General features: G+C 38.4%; 1 pseudogene; it reads right to left on the minus strand.

Annotated features, from left to right (window-relative positions):
• Positions 1–934: 934 nt before the first annotated feature.
• Positions 935–1418, minus strand: LOC144304252 (small ribosomal subunit protein uS12 pseudogene; annotated as a pseudogene).
• Between the last annotated feature and the right edge of the window lie 17293 nt (positions 1419–18711).

The raw sequence follows: 18711 nt of genomic DNA on the forward strand, positions 1-18711 counted from the left end.
TCAAGATCTGAATGATAATAGCGACCACCCTTGGACATACTCTATGCCAGGCACTGATCTAAGAACTCCCTATGCCTCGAGATAGGAACTATTTTTATCCCATTTTACTGATTAGAAAACTGAGCACAGAGAGGTTAAGTACCTTGATGGAGCTGAATGCTCATTAAGTATGGAGTCAGGTCCACCCAGTCTGGCTTCAGTCTGTGCTCTCAGTCTCCATGCTACACTGTCTCAACTGATTTTTATGGGCTATAACTAAGAAAATCCACGTGAAATACTTAGCCCAGCACTTGGCACAGAGGAAATGCTTAATAAAATGAATTAATTAGTACCAACTGGGAAGTCCTATAAATTGGCAAATGTGATTGATTGAGATCATTTAAGCACAGAGTGTTCTGTGCAGGCAGACCTTTTGTTATATGTGCTCTTCTGGTAACTCTCCTCGTGATTTTGTTTTATGTAATTTCATTAATTAATTCATGAGTTGGTTCACTCCATCAGCCTTGCCTCATCTATTGCCTTTAGTATGCCAACACCGTGCCAAGTGCTTTGGTATGTGATGTGTAGATACCTCTTTGGAAGAAGACTTATAGATTCATTGTACTGAAGTTAAAGGAGCACCAAACAACTTGAAAAATAAATTCTATATTAGCAGCTGAAATTCTCTTACTAGCTAATTTCAGTTGTTTGGGAGGAACTTGTTCTGGGATTCGGTGATGCAGAGTAGCACAGTCATTTAGCTCCTTCAGGCTAAGTTTTCCCACTGATCTTGCAACATTTTCCCACTCCTGAGATGTTTTATCTCTTCATCTGACAACTGTGTGTCAAAACGTTATAGCTCAATGTTCCACTCACTGTTATTTCCTTAGATATTTTATTTTTTTGTTTTTTGACATATGAAAATTTATTATTGTCATGTGTTCACTATCAGAGCTTATGATCTTTGTCCTTCCTCCTTGCCTTTGTACAAGGCCAAAGGAAAGACACTGGCTATTTTGACAACGTTAAAGGGAACTCCAGGAGTGTCACTGACAGCATGACCTTTGTGACCAAAGCCAGTGACCAGAACCTCATCATTTTTCTCGGTAAAATTCAAACAAACATTATTGGGTATTAAAGGCTGTGGGTTTTGTTTGTTTGTTTGTTTGTTTTTGGTTTTGGTTTTGGTTTTGTTTTTTTGGACATTCTTGATCAGCTGGACCATGACATACTTCCTGATGGCAGAATTTGGCTGTTTGGCTTTAACCCTTACTTTTTCCAGCGCAATTTCCTTTGCGTGGGAAGTTCCTCCAAAAGCATTGGCTTTCAGGGCTGTGCCCAAATGGGCTCTCTTGTACTGTTTATCATGCCACTTCTGATCTCATCAGTGGCTCTGGAGCTTCCTGGCAGTAGGAAGGCTGCATGCGACACTTGCCCATCCTGCTGGCGCCACGGGCCAGAGCCAAGGGCCAGAGCCAGAGAGAGAAGTGCAGAAAGGGGCTACCTATTTCCTTAAATATTTTTAAAACATGGCTTCTGTTCTAAATGCCATTTTGCTTCTGCTAAGGGGTTAAGAGAGGGTATAACCTAAAAGGCACAGGTTTTGAAATCAGAACGCAAGGTCAAAGCCAATTATCTTCACTCTTCGACCTCTAGCAAATTATTTAACTGCCTTAACCCTCAATTCCCTCCTTTGAGTGAAGGTAGCAATTTTTACCCTGCAGGACTGCCTGGTGATTGAATTCAGCAGAGCAAGGCAAAGCCCCCAAAACAGAGCGTGCTCCTCTAAGGCACTCTGCTTGCACTGCGTACTTCCTATCACACTATCATTCTCCTAATAATTTTAAGAAAGTATAATTTCATCTCCTTTGACTTGAAGTCATAAACATGTGGTCATCACTTTTCTAAATCCATTTTCTTTTGTAGGAGTGAATCTTGTTTTTTTTTTTTTTCTCCCAGTTTTTCAATAGTGTTAGTTGCAGCAGAACTGGGGTTTCATGGTGCAAGGTTAGGATGATGCAGATGCATGTTTCGAAGGGAATACTTCCTTATCACGGTGGGTACCAGAGCAGTAGCTTTGACAGGGTGATAAGGGGAAAGGTGACCAAGTGGAATTTTAATACAATAAAAAGGGAAAGGGCAAGAATAAAGAAACAGACCTGAGCCAAAGGCAGATGCTTAAACACTGAGCCACCCAGGCGTCCCTGAACCAAAGATATTTGAGCCAAATATTCTTGCAGAATTTATTTATTTAATATGGAGTTGGAAATATTTCAGGAACAGATAGTTAGAGGTCTTTAAGTACAGTATTTTTTTCCTAATCAAGAAATCCTATAAATCTCCCCAAATATATTTGTTTTCTAAGTTTTCAGTAGAATTCAAGTTTATTTTTTAAATAATAGAAACAACATAGGTCACCTTTGCTGTTTGGTACTTCTGGACATTTTTAAGCAATAAAACATTTTATGTATTTATTTATTTATTTAGATTTTATTTATTTATTCATGAGAGACACACAGAGAGAGGCAGAGATGCAGGCAGAGGGAGAGGCAGGCTCCATGCAGGGAACCCGATGTGGGACTTGATCCCGGGTCTCCAGGATCATGCCCTGGGCCAAAGGCAGGCATTAAACCACTGAGCCACCCAGGGATCCAGCAATAAAACATTTTAGAAGTTTTTTTTTTCACTTTTTAAAAGATTAGATAGCTTGCTTTCATCAAGTCATATTTTATTATATATTTTCTCATTGTATGTTACTCATGGAAATGAGCATTTTACTTAATAGTATTTAGCAGACACACTTACCAGAGTAGTTAAAATTTCTGCCAAAAAATGTTCTGAGGATTTTCTCGTTTCTGAGTTTTGAGGACAGTAAGATCGCATGATACCTAATGACCAAGAGGATTGATTTACAGTATATTTAGAAACATATCCTCCCACATGTTACTACACTCAAGTGCTAGCCAACAATTTTAGCTTTTGCAAAAACAGCTTTATTTTTTTTACCTAATGTGCAGAAACACTATCTAGGTGTTTTGTTTTGTTTAGTTTGGTTGGTTATTATAGTTATTTTTTAAATCACCATTTTATTTTGAACAATGCTACTGTGATTCTATTTTTTCTCATTTATGATAATAGCATAACCTGCCTTAACACATTCATTAAACTCTGTGCTTTTCATGATTTTTATTTTCTCAAGAATATAAATCAGTAAAATCTGCAAAGTACAAAGAAAAAGTCTTGGTGTAGTTGAACATCAGAAAATTCAATATATTTACTCAGAGCATGTATTGGAGTGACATGACACAAGTCATGTAAAAATAGATAGTTGTAGCAATTTACTCTTCAGCATGCATTTATCAGTCACAGGAGAGCATCCAAAAGTTCTGCTGAAGTACTTGAGTTTCCTGTCCTTATTCTTAAAGTCGCTTTGAAATTTGAGAAAGAACAGCCTCACAGCTGCTAGTCAAAGAGCTACCAAGTAAGACATATGCTTAAAGCAAAGAATGGTGTTAGATTCTTATTGAAAAGGACACGTAGGACCTGGTAACCTCATAAATAGCTAACAACAACAAAGCATGGAGATTTTCGAGTGACTTTTAGACACAGGAAAATAGAAAATTAGAGAATCGTAATGATGGAAGGGGACCTCTCTCTGCACTTATTAAGATCATTTGAGATCGTAACTCAAACGCTCTCCGTTGGTGCTGTAAACTAGTGATGCGTCAGGTGGGGACAATGTTCCCACTGTAACACATATACCCGTCTACAGGAAGAGTGTTCCATTCAGTGACAGCGTGTTGCCCCTCTAAGGGAATGCAGTCTTTGTTGCACATCATGGGTTTTCTCCAGAAAAGACGGAAATTTGGATTTAAATGTGAAAGTGTCTGGGCCACTTTGCACAACTGCACAACTTGTGAAAGTACAGCATACGCAGCAGCACGCACTATGCCTATTTGTGAAGCAAACAAAAGATTGCACAAGTGTTAAATTTGACCCACTGGTAGGCAGTTTGCCACTTCTGGCTTACACTGTTAGAAAGTTTTTTGTTATTATTGAAATGAGATCTGTTTTGCAGATCTTTGGATCTTCAGGTCATGTGGAACAAATGTAACTTTTACATATACACACACAGACACATATATACACACACAACAGTGTTTCAAATATTTGAAGTCAATTATCATATTTCTTTTCTTAAATTTAGGGTTTGGAGAGCCAGTCAAAAAAATACATTGTGAGTCTCTTCTGAATGAGTGGTAATGAAAGTAGGCTGAGTCCTAGTGCTCACTGATTCTTCCTCATCTGAATGGTGGCAGTTATTTTTATGATGCATGCTAGAATCTTGCCTTAAATCAAAGTCAAGACAACTGATCTATTGCTTGGAGAATCTGTCATCTCTGGTCTACCTAGTGAAGAGTTCTAAAGGTCTGCCATCTATGGGCTCCTTCCTGCCAAGTCCTTGAACCCATGAAAGCGTGGCTGGCAAGGTATTCGGTGAGTGGGATCCTAAAATAGTCTGTTGTGTTCGCACCTGGTGTTGAGGGAACTTGGAGGGAATTTAGCCCTTTGGTGACTTTATGAGCTTTAGACTATATCCTCTCTCACTAATTCCCTCTGTGTGTGTGGCCGGTATCTATTAGACTGCAAGGACATGCTTAAAAACAAGTAATAAAGACTACTAGGTTTGTACTATGCACAGTTCTCTCTGTACATTAAGTCATTAAATCCTCATAATAATTCTATGAGGTGTTAGTCTTGCTTTTCACTGACAAGGAAACTAAGCACAAGAAGCTTACCCCAGACCACACAGTTAATTGGAGATAAAACATGGATTCAGACCCACCTGTTTGGTTCCAGGATGCACACATATTTCTTCCTAAAGTTCAACTGAGGTCCCTGGGTCATCAATACTAATTTCAATTATTTCACAGACTGAAACCGGGAGGTGAAAAATACCAAGTTTGGTAGAGACGGTGATTCACTCACTTCCCTGAGTCTGGCCCTCAGCCAGCTTGACCTCCCATGAGCTTCACGCCACCTCTATGCCAACCCACAGATAGTGGCAAACACCCCAGTGTGTCTATGCATGGCCATGGAAGGCTTGTTGCTTGTTGCTCACTCTGCCTTAATGCCTCCTGTCTTTATCCGAGATTGAACTCCAGGCTCTCCAGTCACTGTGTACCCTGACTATAGAACTTGAGGTTTGTACTTGGTCCTTTCTATGTTTGAACCTTGATGTCACTTGACTTGAGTGTTTAATGGCTCATGCTTGTGTGGCCCTGCTGAAGCTCAAACTGACGTGGGTTTGCATCTGGATTCCACCACTTTTAATGGCTGTGAGACTTTGAATAAGTGAAATATCTCTTCAAGGTTTACCCCTTAGCAAAATGGAGCAATTATTTACTGGAAGAAGAAGACTAACATGCATAAAATGGCCTAATACAGTGTCTAACACAAAAGTCTTCAAATGATACTTATTATGATGATTTTTATTAGGAAGTAGGAACTGGGTCACTCTCAACTAGACCTTTAAAATCTCAGTTCAGCTTTTACTCTAAGCCTCAGATGATTGTCCAGGAAAAGATGAAAGCAACTGTAATCTTTAAATAGTTGGCAACTCCAAGTTTAAAAAACTGGGCCCTAACATGTCCTTACCCACGAGAACAATTGATTAGACGTGAGTTTATCGGGAATGATTAATTGGAATGATCATTTACAGCATATATGCAATGAAAGAAACATCACAGTTTTATCATTTTTAAGCTACCATTTTATAAAGAAATTCTGAAAGATATGCTTATATTTATCTGACTTTTTTTTTAAGCTGTGTGCTACAATCTATCCTCTGTTGGGGAGTTCACATGAATTCAACTTAAAGAAAACCCACTTATTGGAATATTTGGAAAACATGGAAAAGTGTAAAAATGAAAATAAAAATTACCTATAATTGGATAAATCAGAGATAAATGCAGACAACATTTTGGTATGTATCCTTCTTATTCTTCTATTCTTTTTTCTTTGTAAAGTAATTAAAGGAAAAATAAGAAATACAGATAAGAATTTCCCAAGTCATTACATCGTCTATGAGAAATAGATTTTATTATTTTATTTTTTTAAGATTTATTTATTAGAGAGAGAGTGCAGGTGCAGGCACAAACATGCAAGTGTGTTGGAGGGGAGGGGCAGAAGGAGAGGGAGAGAAACTCAAGCAGATTCTGGGCTGAGCCCTGAACCTGACCATGCTCCATCTCCATAAGGAAGCTAAGCACAAGAGATCAGACCTGAGCCAAAACCAAGAGTCTGTAGCTTTAACTGACTATGCCACCCAGGGGCCCCTGAAAATCAGATTTTGAATGATGGTAGATGAATCCCATCCTATGGGTACATGGGTATATCATATTTAATTAACAAATCACCTGATGTAATTCCAATTTTTACTTCTATAGAATGAGTATCCTTAAAGGATATAGCTTTTCATTTCCTTTCAGCACCTGAATCCTCTTTCTAGCTGGAGGGACCCCCTTACACACACACACACCCCACAGAAGCTGAAAGATATGGCTATACTTGCTTCCCAGCCTCCTTTGCAGCTAGCACGAGGGCTCTCCTCCACCTTGAATAGAAGGCTGGCACACTGAGGGAGACGGGCTATGCAGAGTTCACGTGCTGAGAAGGGTGGCAGCTAGTTCCCCTTGTGGGCAGTGGCAGTGGTGCCAGCAGCAGCCTTGGCGATGTCACTGAATTAGAAAAGGTGACTATTTCAAGTCTCTTTATCCTTATTTAGATATGCCCTCTGAAAGGCCGGCGAACTTACACTCCTGCAGTCATGAGCATACCCAGTCTCAGTCCCTTGTTTCTAAAATGCATTTCCATAAGACACATTACTCCAAAAGCTACTGCTAAATAGGGAAGGGAGGTCATGAGCAATTTCAGCACAGTGGTCAACAGGTAACAGAAAGTGAGTGCAAGTTACAGGAACAGGGTGAGAGGCCGCAAGCCCCAGAATTCAGTGCTGGGATGGGGTCTGTTCACCTCCTGGCTTCCGCTGGCATCAGTCTGGCCACAGATGCTGCCTTTGAAGTGCATAGGACTTGGTTCTCCCACAGTACTTTGTGGATTTGGTCCTTATCTCTGTGACTGGACAGTCTAACCCTTCCTTACACAGCCTTTCATTAAGCTAGCTTTCACTTTTTTAATAATAGAATCCTGTATTTACGGTGGTGCGCTTGTTTTTTGTTTTTTTGTTTTTTGTTTTTTGTTTTTTACTTGTGTAGCCTTTTGTTTATTTGTTTCATTAGAACTGTTATTGTTTTGTTACTGCCGTGGTTACATTGCACAGATTTTACATGCCCTTCTCCAATGTGATTTTTTTCTGTGAGCTCTGTTGTTTTTGGAATACAGTTCGGCAGGAAAGGAGGTTTCTTAAAAATGTTGCATCAGGCTCCAGCAGAGGCATGGGAAGTGCCCTCATTTGCCCGGTCACATCAAATCCCAGGGAGACTTGTTAAACACAGATTTCAGAACCCACTCAGATCTGAGAGGAATTTCTGGGGTGGCTCTGGCAGTCTATTAACAGGAGGCCTAGGTCATTCTTACATTATACAAAGTAGGGAGACTGCCCCTCTGTGGCCAGGAATAGTCAGAGTGTTGTGTTTTGTTTTTTTCCAATTAACACGGTTTTGTACTCAATTAAAGGCCCTTTTTAAAAAATAATTAGTCACACACAAAAAATAATTAGTTACGACTTTATCACCTTTATGATTTAAATAGTCCAGGCCTGTAGGGTCCTCCAGGCTCTCTGGTTTTATTTGCATTCTCTTAAGGGAAGTCTTCTCAGACTTCATTGCATCCACTCACACCAATGATGAACCCAAGAGGCCTGAAACCTGCTCATATGTTTATGGTATAATATATTAATTTCAACTATGACATAATAAAAGCTTTCTCTTTCAATGATATGGAAAGGATAAATGAGTTTTTAAGCTACTTTATAAATACTAAGTGCAAATCTTGTGAAGAGGAGTTCTACGAAGGGTAGGATAAACAAAGGTGATGGGGGGGGAAGGTACTTGTCAAAGTTAAAGAAGCTTTAAATGCAATTAAGCAGAAAAATGCCTTATGTTTAGAGGTCCTTTCTGTTTGTTTGTTTAGCACTTTTTGTTTGCTTGCTTGGTCTAGTCTTGAATTTTTAAAAGAAGGGACTTTATTTTGTTTATTTTTTCCTGCCTGAGCTAAAGTATAGAAAAGTCACATTGTAAGACTGTCATAAAAGATTTATTATAAACTATGTAATTTGTTGTAATACTCAGTAAACCCAGAGTGATAAAGATAAACCAACTCAAAATGGCAATCCTTGAATTCCAGAAATACTTTTCTTCCAAAACAACCTTGTTCATTGCTCTTGTAGTTACACCTCTGAGGCTGGAAATCCCTAGTTTATATCAACATTCACCTGGATTTATTGTCACTTTCTCCGCTTGTTAAAGGGAAACACAAAATATATCAGTCTGTGAGCAGTGAGAAATAGTTGTTCTAAATTCATAACACTTTATTCTTTCCAACGATTCAAATGTTGATGGATGGAAGGGTTTGACTGCACAGCAGTTTGGGATGATTGTCATGAAGAACTAAAGTAACACCTTTCAGGGCTTTGTACCAAGAGCAACCTTGAATTTGGGCTCTTCTAGGGCACACTAGTGTTTCTGTAACTCCAGCAGTAAAGTACTCTTCGTCCCCACAGGAACTGGACGAGGCCATCCACTATGATGCTGTACATAATGATATATTATTTTGGGCCTTTTCTTCAACAGGGCCCTTTCACATTTGGAGAATGGATTTAAAAACAAAACAAAACAGTTTTCTCATGGCCTGGTTGTTTTTCATCATGCCTGGCATCATAAGTGAAGAAGTCTAGGGCATACAAAAGTTCAGAGAGCTGGTCTTGCCATGTAGGGGGTTATTCTTATGCCATTTCCAATGAGCCAGATAAGAATTTTCCAGCTGTTCTCTCCACCTACAACAAAGACATGAGACCTTAGCAAAAAGGTAAACACTTCCTTTGTTTAATTATAGGTACATGATATATTTGTTCAAGTTGTGTCTGGCATATCAGAATTATTCCACAGGAGACTGAGAACACCATATTGCAAATTTATCCTTGGAGACCGAGGCAGAATTAAGACCAACAGGAACTCTGATAATTTAAAATTGCAAACATTCTTAGATTTTCTCCCTTCCTGTTCCGTCTTTCCATATTCCCCTTAAAAACACAGGTTGTGGTAAAGGATGCCATACCTTGGTGCACCACGTGGGTCCAGGCTCTCACTCCCCAGCTGCTGGTATTGACAGCTCTTGGTAGAATCCTTCTCTGGGCCTTGCCCTCACCCCAAGTCATGCTCCTTGGAGGCAGCACTCCCATGAAAAGTCACAGTGCTGCACTTAGCTTTCAGAACTGAGTCAGTTTACAACCTAGCACCCATTTACTGAAGGGGAGGTTGAAACTCCTGGAGAAAACCTCCCGGCAATCCCCTGATAAGCATATACAATAAAGACTCCCCACTTCTTTCCCAAGGTGACCAGCAGCCATTTACTTGGATAGCTGTACAAGAGAAAATGAGCAACACATAATTTCAAGATGTGTCAGATAGGGGGGTTGGGTGGGGTGGGGTCTGGGTTGACACTGATGGTCTGGCACCTCAACATCATCACAACCTCCAAAAAGTAAATGAAATTTGGGCCTAGGTGCAGCCTTGACAGTAGCCACTGGACTTAGGTATGGATCTAGTGGTTACTTCCTCAGTCCCCAAAGGTATAATTCCAGTGGATGTATTTGGCAGTTAGCACTGCATATCAGGGCTTTGGTCTATAGAGTAAGAACTACTATGGGGGGAACAGCCAAAAATTAGTGAATGAGGGCAGCAACCATGGCCTAAGGACATGGTGACCAGGGGCTCAGATCTCTCTGCAATGAGGGTCTGGGTCACTCTGCTAGTGAGTCACCTGACTAGGAGACATGATAACAGAGGAAGTGAGGAATCTAGAATGGTAGTAAGGAAGGAATGATGACAGCTTTTGACCACCTGCATTAGGAGGGCTGAAGTTCATCCCACTAACTTTCCTCTGATAGCTTCCCAGGAAAGAGATCAAACAGAACCCTGCAAGAGCTGGACCTAGAATTTATTATATGATGACAAGGAGATCTGAGTGCCCCATGCCAGGGATTGTGGTGGATTCTACGACCCTCTTCATGTCTGAGGCTGGCATCACCTAAGCCGTTGGAAATGTTGGTTGCTTACAGCCGAATCAGCACTTCAGGACCTACCTTCAGCTGAAGAGTCCAAAGTCTCACCCCTCCTGGCCTTGGCATCTGGTTTTTAAGGCCTGGTCAATAGAGGAAAGGATAAAGGTCCAATTCTGTACTGCAGGGAGAACAATTCTGAAGGGCATTCAAACCCTAGAGCTTCCTGAGGGATCAAGGAAGGCCTCTTGTCTCTCGAGAATGTCTCAACTGTTCCAAGTTTTTCTTTTGCTCAGGTCTACTTCTTTCTCTCTTCCAGAAGTGTTGATTGAAAAGCATTGGCTTCCTGCTGGCAAATCTCCACCTCGGAGTCTCTTTCAGGGAATTCCACCTAAGGCAGTTATTAAACCAGAAATGATGCCAAATGTGAGATATGTGGTAATCTTATTTTATGGAAACTTCAGTAAGTTCTCTCATTACCCATTCTGGGTAATGGTATTACCTCTTGCATTAAACACTTAACCGCCAGAAGTTCATTGAAGTTCTCCCTTTTCTCTTCCTTATACCCAGCCACCAAAGCCAGTTCATTTTTCCTTTCAGTGGCTCTGGAACTAATTACTGTCAACATCATCATCATTAGTATATTTAATATAAATGGTTTCTTCTCTAGTTTTGACTTTTCTCCCTTCCCACTTAGGCTATTCAGTTTGCTCTTTACTGACCTCTTGCCTCTTGTCTATGACTCCTTAATCATTATATACAATATTGTCTGATTGATCTCCCCCAAATCTGTATTGTAGTAACACCTCACTAATTAGAAACATGAAATAGAAACTATGCAGAAACTACATTTCTCAATGTTGCTTCCAAAAGACCTATCCATGCTGAGCCATAATGACCTCTGACTCTTCTAATAAATAATTACTGAATAAAGACCAAGACGAAAATCTAAGTCTCTGGCTTCAAGTTGCTCAGAATTTTTCTTTTTTTTTTTAAATAAATTTATTTTTTATTGGTGTTCGATTTACCAACATACAGAATAACACCCAGTGCTCATCCCGTCAAGTGCCCCCCTCAGTGCCCGTCACCCATTCACCCCCACCCCCCACCCTCCTCCCCTTCCACCACCCCTAGTTCATTTCCCAGAGTTAGGAGTCTTTATGTTCTGTCTCCCTTTCTGATATTTCCCACACATTTCTTCTCCCTTCCCTTCTATTCCCTTTCACTATTATTTATATTCCCCAAATGAATGAGAACATACACTGTTTGTCCTTCTCCGATTGACTCACTTCACTCAGCATAATACCCTCCAGTTCTATCCACGTCGAAGCAAATGGTGGGTATTTGTTGTTTCTAATGGCTGAGGAATATTCCATTGTATACATAAATCACATCTTCTTTATCCACTCATCTTTTGATGGACACCGAGGCTCCTTCCACAGTTTGGCTATTGTGGACATTGCTGCTAGAAACATCGGGGTGCAGGTGTCCCGGCGTTTCATGCTCAGAATTTTTCAAATTTTTTTCTGTCACCGTGTTCTTTCTACATGCAACCCTCTCCCTCCTCTGAATAAGTCTTTTCATGAATATCAATCATTTTTTAAAAGATTTTATTTATTTACTCATGAGAGACACAGAGAGAGGCAGAGACATAGGCAGAGGGAGAAGCAGGCTCCCTCTGGGGGATTAATCCCAGGACCCTAGGATCATGATGTGAGCCAAAGGCAGATGCTCAACCACTAGCCACCTAGGTGCCTCATGAATACCAATCATTTAAAAAAGTATATAAAATATTCAAGCACACAGAAAAATACAGAGAAGTAGAAAACAACTATCAGTGTACTGGATTTTAACAGTTTGGAAACTTATTTTATTTAGCTTTGGGTTTTTTTTAAAGATCTTACTATTTATTTGACAGAGAGAGAGAGAGAGAGCAAGAGAGAGAGAGGACACACAAGTAGGGGGAGGGACTCCCTGAGCCAGGTGTGGGGCTCTATCCCAGGACCCTGAGATCATGACCTGAGCCAAAGGTGGAAGTTTAATTGATTGAGCCACCTGGGTAACCCTGTCTTTAGTTTTTGATCAATAATTCATTAAAGATGCTCTTGCACAGCATTCTCAGATCTCATTCCATGCTCTTTCTAGAGGTAACTATTATACTGAATTAGTTTTTATTTTTTACATGTATATTTTATCCCCTTATTACATATGTACGGATCCACAAACAATATGTATTATACTTTACTAATTATTCTTCCTCCATTCTTAGTCAACATAAGATTGCCTTTTAGTGAGATTAAAATATGCACCTGTTTTTCTTGTATTACCTATTACATCTGCATTTATATTCCTATTTTCACGCCTACGACTGTGGAAGGTGCTTTCTATTTTCTCCTTGTTCATTGTCCCCAGTTTGTCAATGTTATTAGTAGTCTTTTCTAAAAAATTGGGAGGGTTTTTGATGACACTATTTATTTATTTATTTATTTATTTATTTATTTATTTATTTATTTATTTGTTTTTATAAAAGATTTTATTTATTTATTCATGAGGCACAGAGAGAGAGAGAGAGAGAGAGAGAGAGAGAGAGAGGCAGAGACACAGGCAGAAGGAGAAGCAGGCTCCATGCAGGGAGCCCCACGTGGGTCTCCAGGATCAGGCCCTGGACTGAAGACAGTGCTAAACCGCTGAGCCACCCGGCCTGCCCATTTATGTTTTTAAAAAACTCTTTAATTACTGCCTCTATATCATTTCTCTCCTAGTTTTTGGGATTTCAAAATTTTCAAAATTTTCCTCTTCGACATCGAGAAGATTTAACTTATGGATTTTCAAGTTTTTTCTTTTCTCCTGTAAACATTTAAGGTTATATACTCCTTTTTATAGATTCTCTTAACTACATCCTATAAATTTTTGCACCGTAACAATTTCATTATCATTAAACTCTAAGTCTTTTCTAATTATTTGACCTATGAATTATGTAGAAGTATGTGTATTTGTGTTTAAATTCCCAAATTTAGGGCAGCCCTGGTGGCACAGCGGTTTAGCGCCGCCTGCAGCCCGGAGTGTGATCCTGGAGACCTGGGATCGGGTCCCATGTGGGTTTCCCTGCATGGAGCCTGCTTCTCCCTCTGCCTGCGTCTCTGCCTCTCTCTCTCTCTGTGTCTCTCATGAATAAATAAATAAAATCTTTAAAAAAAATTCCCAAGTTTATGGCAGTTTTGTGGTTTTTTTGTTTTTTCTATTTATTTCACAGAATAGTCTATGTTAATTTAAGGCTTGCTTTGCATTATATATAAAATGTGATAAATTTATGAAATTTATTTCCTATATATATGAAAGTAATGTGTTTTTACTAACTTGGAGGCTTATAGTTCTACATATGGTTACTAAACACAATACATAGTTGTCATTCAGATCTTTCACTTCTATAATTCTCTTGTAAATTGATCTTTCAATTTTTGAGAGAAGTGTATTAATAGCATTCACTAGGCCAATAAATTATTCAGTTTACTATCTAATTTTATGAATTTGCACTTAACATTGCACTTAATATTTTGAGGATATGTTGTTGGGTACACACGTATTAATCAGGATAGAAAAATCATTTGTTCATTGTGTTTGCTTTGTAACAAGCAATGGCAGGCCCAGGTGTTACCACTGGCTTTTTGGAAGCAATCCTCTGTGGGTGGTCATGTTTCTGCATGTCTTACAAGTGAGGCAGTTTTGGACTATCTTCTCAAGGATGTTCAGATGGTGAACACAGTAGAAGATATGTAGTGTCTCCCTCTGGAGCAAAGGGCAAGCATGCCCATTATAACAGTCTTGTGTTCCATCTGTTCAGAGTTCCTTTCCTTTAGGCATCCATCTGGGCCTGACAGCATTGCTCCTGTGGGACATGGGGGATGAGGGGATGGGTGCAAATATGCTGATGCTCATGCTGCTTCCTGGAAGTGAGTAACATGGTCCTTTGTCTCTGACCAGGAGTCTTGAGTCTTATACACATACCCACAGAATTGTGGGAGGCTAACATGTCACCTCTAAAGGAGGAGAAATCTTAGGCCATCTAGAATTCTTGACACCAGCCCCACTTCCCTTCCTGTTAAAACTTGTTTGGGCTGCTGCTAATACTTCTTTACAATACATAGTGCCTATTATGGCAAGTTCTATTTGATTTATGTGGTAGCTACCTGGAGAATTCTCTGAAACACAATAACAGTTGACTCAATATCTTTATGTTATTGCTGATAGGATATTGCAAAATGCTCTTTTATACTCAATCTGAAGGGCTTTAGTCTGGAGTTTTGCCTTGAAACACATTTATAAAACTACCCTCATCTTTCCCAGCAAAGTCACACTTGAGCTATAATTTGATATTTGATTTGATATTAGACATGTTTGCCTTTGCATTTTCTTCAGCATGTTCTGAGTAGATTGAAGAATTTTTTTTAATATTTGCAAGTTATTAACTAATATATTTATGTAAATAACTTGACCTAATTATCAGGTCTGGAAATAAGATCAAACCTTAGCTTTCCAGATGGCCAAGTTCCTAGGCAGCCTCTTTCAAATAGTCTGCATTTTTCAGCATGCTCTGTCATAATTTCTCATATATATTGTGTGCTCAGGCAATAAAAATTTTATATTATCTTCTGCAAAGGTAAATGTGTCACAAGATTAATAATATGTAGCCTATGGCCAAATGGTAATGATTTTTACATTTTATGTTGTTTTTCATTATTTATTCTGTGGCTCCTTTCCATGGGGAGAATAATTGAAAGCTGGCTATAATTATCATTGAAGTTTGTTCAAAATATTTATACTAGGAAAAATTAGTGACCCAAATAAATTATCAGATCTTATTTCTTAGAGCTAGTCTAGTGAAAATATACTTGTTGTAAGTACAGAAAGTTCTTAAGTAGAGCTGTAGTTTGAACTTCATTTACCTTTGCAAATTGCTCACAGCCTTTTAAAATTTTGAAGTATTTTATTAAGTAGGTACAAAAAGAGATTTATAAAGTACTTGTGAAGCATAAGGAGTCAGGATTCAACAATATATGCATGCCTACGTCCCACATACTTTCTTATCCCTTCAGATAGCCTCCAGTTTCTTAAAAATCTGTGCTTATAAATCCCTGGATTTATTAAAAGATTTATTTATTTATTTTAGAAATAGGGAGGAAGGATAGAGGGAGAAGGAGAGAGAAACTCAAGCAGACTCCTTACTGAGTATGGAGCTCAACCCTGGGCTCGATCTCAAGACCCTGAGATCATGATCTGAGCCAAAGACCAAGAGTCAAATTGTGCCACCCAGGGGCCTTCCTGGACTTTTAAAAATAGATAAACCACACATATTGGTATCCCTAAAACTTTTGTTTTTTTTATCACTCATAAATAGAAAAATAGCCCATTTCTTCTTTTTTAAAAAAGATTTATGTATTTATTTGAGAGAGATCGAGAGTGGGGGGAGAGAAGCAGAGGGAGAGGGAGAGAGAGAATCCTAAGCAGACTCCCTGCTCAGTGCAGAGCCTTACGGGGGGCTTGATCTCACCACCCTGAGATCATGATCTGAGCTGAAATCAAGAGTTGGATGCTCAACCCACTGAGCCACCCAGATGCCCCCCACCCCATTTATTCTTTTGTGATTTCTTTTACCTTCAATATTATTTCTTAAAGTTTCACCCAGGTCATTTGAGATTTAAATTCAATTCATTTTCATTGTTTAACATTCCATTTATGACTATAACCCAATTCACTTACCACAATTCACTATGTTTGCGCACATTTGTGTTGTTTCCACACTTATCTTCAAATGGTATGGTGCTGAACTGTCAGTCACTTGGGACATGAGTTTGAGAGTCCAAAGCAGTAGTCTTAAAATTGGGAAATGAGTGCAAGAATATACAAATATTTTCCCCGAGGGATGTGAGGTATGCATAGTTTTAAAGGAACCAATTTCCAAGACCTTTGCCTCTATAAACACTCTTCTTTAAAAACTGATCTCCCTGAGAAGCTACCTGAGTTGTAGGTCTTGACTGTTCAGCTCCTGTGTAACGAACCTCTTCCCCACTTTAACAAAAGATGAGCCTCTGTTGGTGAGTCTTACCACAATGCTGCATTTTGGGGTGTAACAAGCCAACTTGCAAGGTACCAAACAAAAGAACAGTTTGAAATATTGCTGTGGAATAGTATTGAGAAAACGAACTATTTGAATGTCTGGTTTCATGGGCTGAATTGTGTACCCTTGATATTCATATGTTGAAGTCCTAACTCCCAATACCTCAGCATGTTATTGTAACTGAAGGCAGGGTCTTTAAAAAGATGATTAAGTTAAATGAGGTCATTAAGGTGATCCTTAATCTAATACCATTGATATCCTTATAAGAAGAGGAGATATTGGTCATAAACAGTACAGAGGGAAGACAATGTGGAGACTGAGAAAGAGGATAACCACGCACAAGCCAAGGATGATGCCTTCAGAAGAAACACCTTGATCCTGCCAGCCCCTTGAGTTCACACTTCTAGCAACAAAAAGGAAATGTATTTCTTTTTGAGCCACCCCATCTGTGGTATTTGTTTTGGTAGCCTAAGCAAACTAATACATCTAGGTAACAAGTCCTTTTGCAAGTCAGGTGGTTTTTTAATCCCTTGATTTCAACAATATTGAAAGAAAATTGAATTATCTGTGTATTGACTATTGAAAATAATTTTTGGTGATTAATATCTATGTGGTTTTGGCATATATCTTGGAAGTAGCTCAAAGATTGATTATAATTTGATATTGTAGTAACCAATCTCCTCAATTCCCATCTACTTATTGATATAAATATGTTTTCTCAGAGCTTATATCTGTAGAAACAAAACATAAGAAATGATGCTAAATCCTCTAGTTCTAGCAAAACCCAGTGTTGATCTATAGGTTAATCCAGTAATAGAAGAGTCATCTCACTAAGAGATAGTATTTTTGTATTTAATAGTATTTGTAAAGTCCAAAAACATATTTAATATTGTTTTGATACTTGTATATGATTATTATTTATAAAATTAACTCAACCAAAACATTAGCATTTAAAGCCTTAGGAAATTTTTATAAATATAATTTTAATTTATAATATGCTTTTATTGTAGAGAAGAAATATTAATAAGACTTTCAAGCTTAAAATATATCATATGAAGTAAGATTCAGTTTAAAAATAGACTTAAAGAAGGCACATAAAAAAAGAAAAAGTAACACCGAAGAATTGCATCCTGGTGAAGACCTTATTTTTGTGTTTTCTAAATAGATGTTGCTGAGAATTAAATCACTGCTATTTATATCCCAAGGAAACATTTAATAAGGTGATATAATCATTTTATTTAAAAAAATTGGTATTTACTACATGTTGGAAGGTACATCATTTGCAACGTTTACAATGAGGATGGATTTTTTGGATGGCAATTTAACAACATGGCAGGCAGGAGGTATATTTTTAGACAAATTTTAAAGCTGTATAGCAAGCAAAAAAATTTGAAGAACACTGGTCTAGGTTTGATAATTAGAAATGGAATTGAGGACACATGAAATATGTTAAACTTCAACTCTACAAACTAATGTTGGAGAGCAGAGATACTTATATTGATAAGCATGTTGAAGTAAGTTTGTTTTTTTTTTTTTGCCCATAGCCTCACCAATGTTTGGATTTTTCAGATTTTAAACTGTCTTTTCATCTTTTATTTTCTCGCTAAAATGGACATCTACACATTGGTGTGTTGTGCTTTTAATTTGCATTTCTCTTATTACCAGTTAGACTGAGCATCTTTTCATATGCTTATCAGCCATATGGGTTTCCTTTTCTGTAGAGTGCCTGTTCAAGCTTTTGCCCATATTTTTTCTTTTGGGTTGTTTGCGTTATTCTAATTGCTTTGAAAAGATTCTTAATATATTCTGGTGACTCTTTCTCAGTTATATGTATAGAAGATACTTTCTTCCAGTTCGTGACTTGTGTTTTCATTCTCTTTATAGTGTTATGTGATAAACATAAGTTTCAGTGATTTCTTTGCATCTTATTTAAGAAATCTTTCCCTGTGTCAAAATCATAAAAATTATATTGTATTCTGAAAGTTTCCCTTTCACATTGAATTTTTCAATTAATTTGGAATGGATTTTATGCTCGATATGTATGCATCCAATTCCATTTTTTCATGTAGATAAATGTGCCAATTTTATAGTGCCAATTATTGAAAAACACACCATTTACCCACTGATCTAAATCATCAATTCTGCTGTAAATCAGCTTCCTTTATATGTCTATGGCTGGGTCTGAGCTCTTTATTATTTCATAGACCAACTTGTTTTGCTCTGTGTGGCAGAAACAGTTCATCAGGCCCACATCCTATGGGCACATTGTGCCACCACATTTCCCAGCACTTTTTGCAACTGATGGGCCCATGTGACTGAGTTCTATATGGGAGACAGACAGAAAGCATGTATATCACTTCCATACTTGGCCCCTGCA

Source organism: Canis aureus, chromosome 33 (assembly GCF_053574225.1).
Source record: "Canis aureus isolate CA01 chromosome 33, VMU_Caureus_v.1.0, whole genome shotgun sequence".
Classification (NCBI taxonomy): Eukaryota; Metazoa; Chordata; class Mammalia; order Carnivora; family Canidae; genus Canis; species Canis aureus.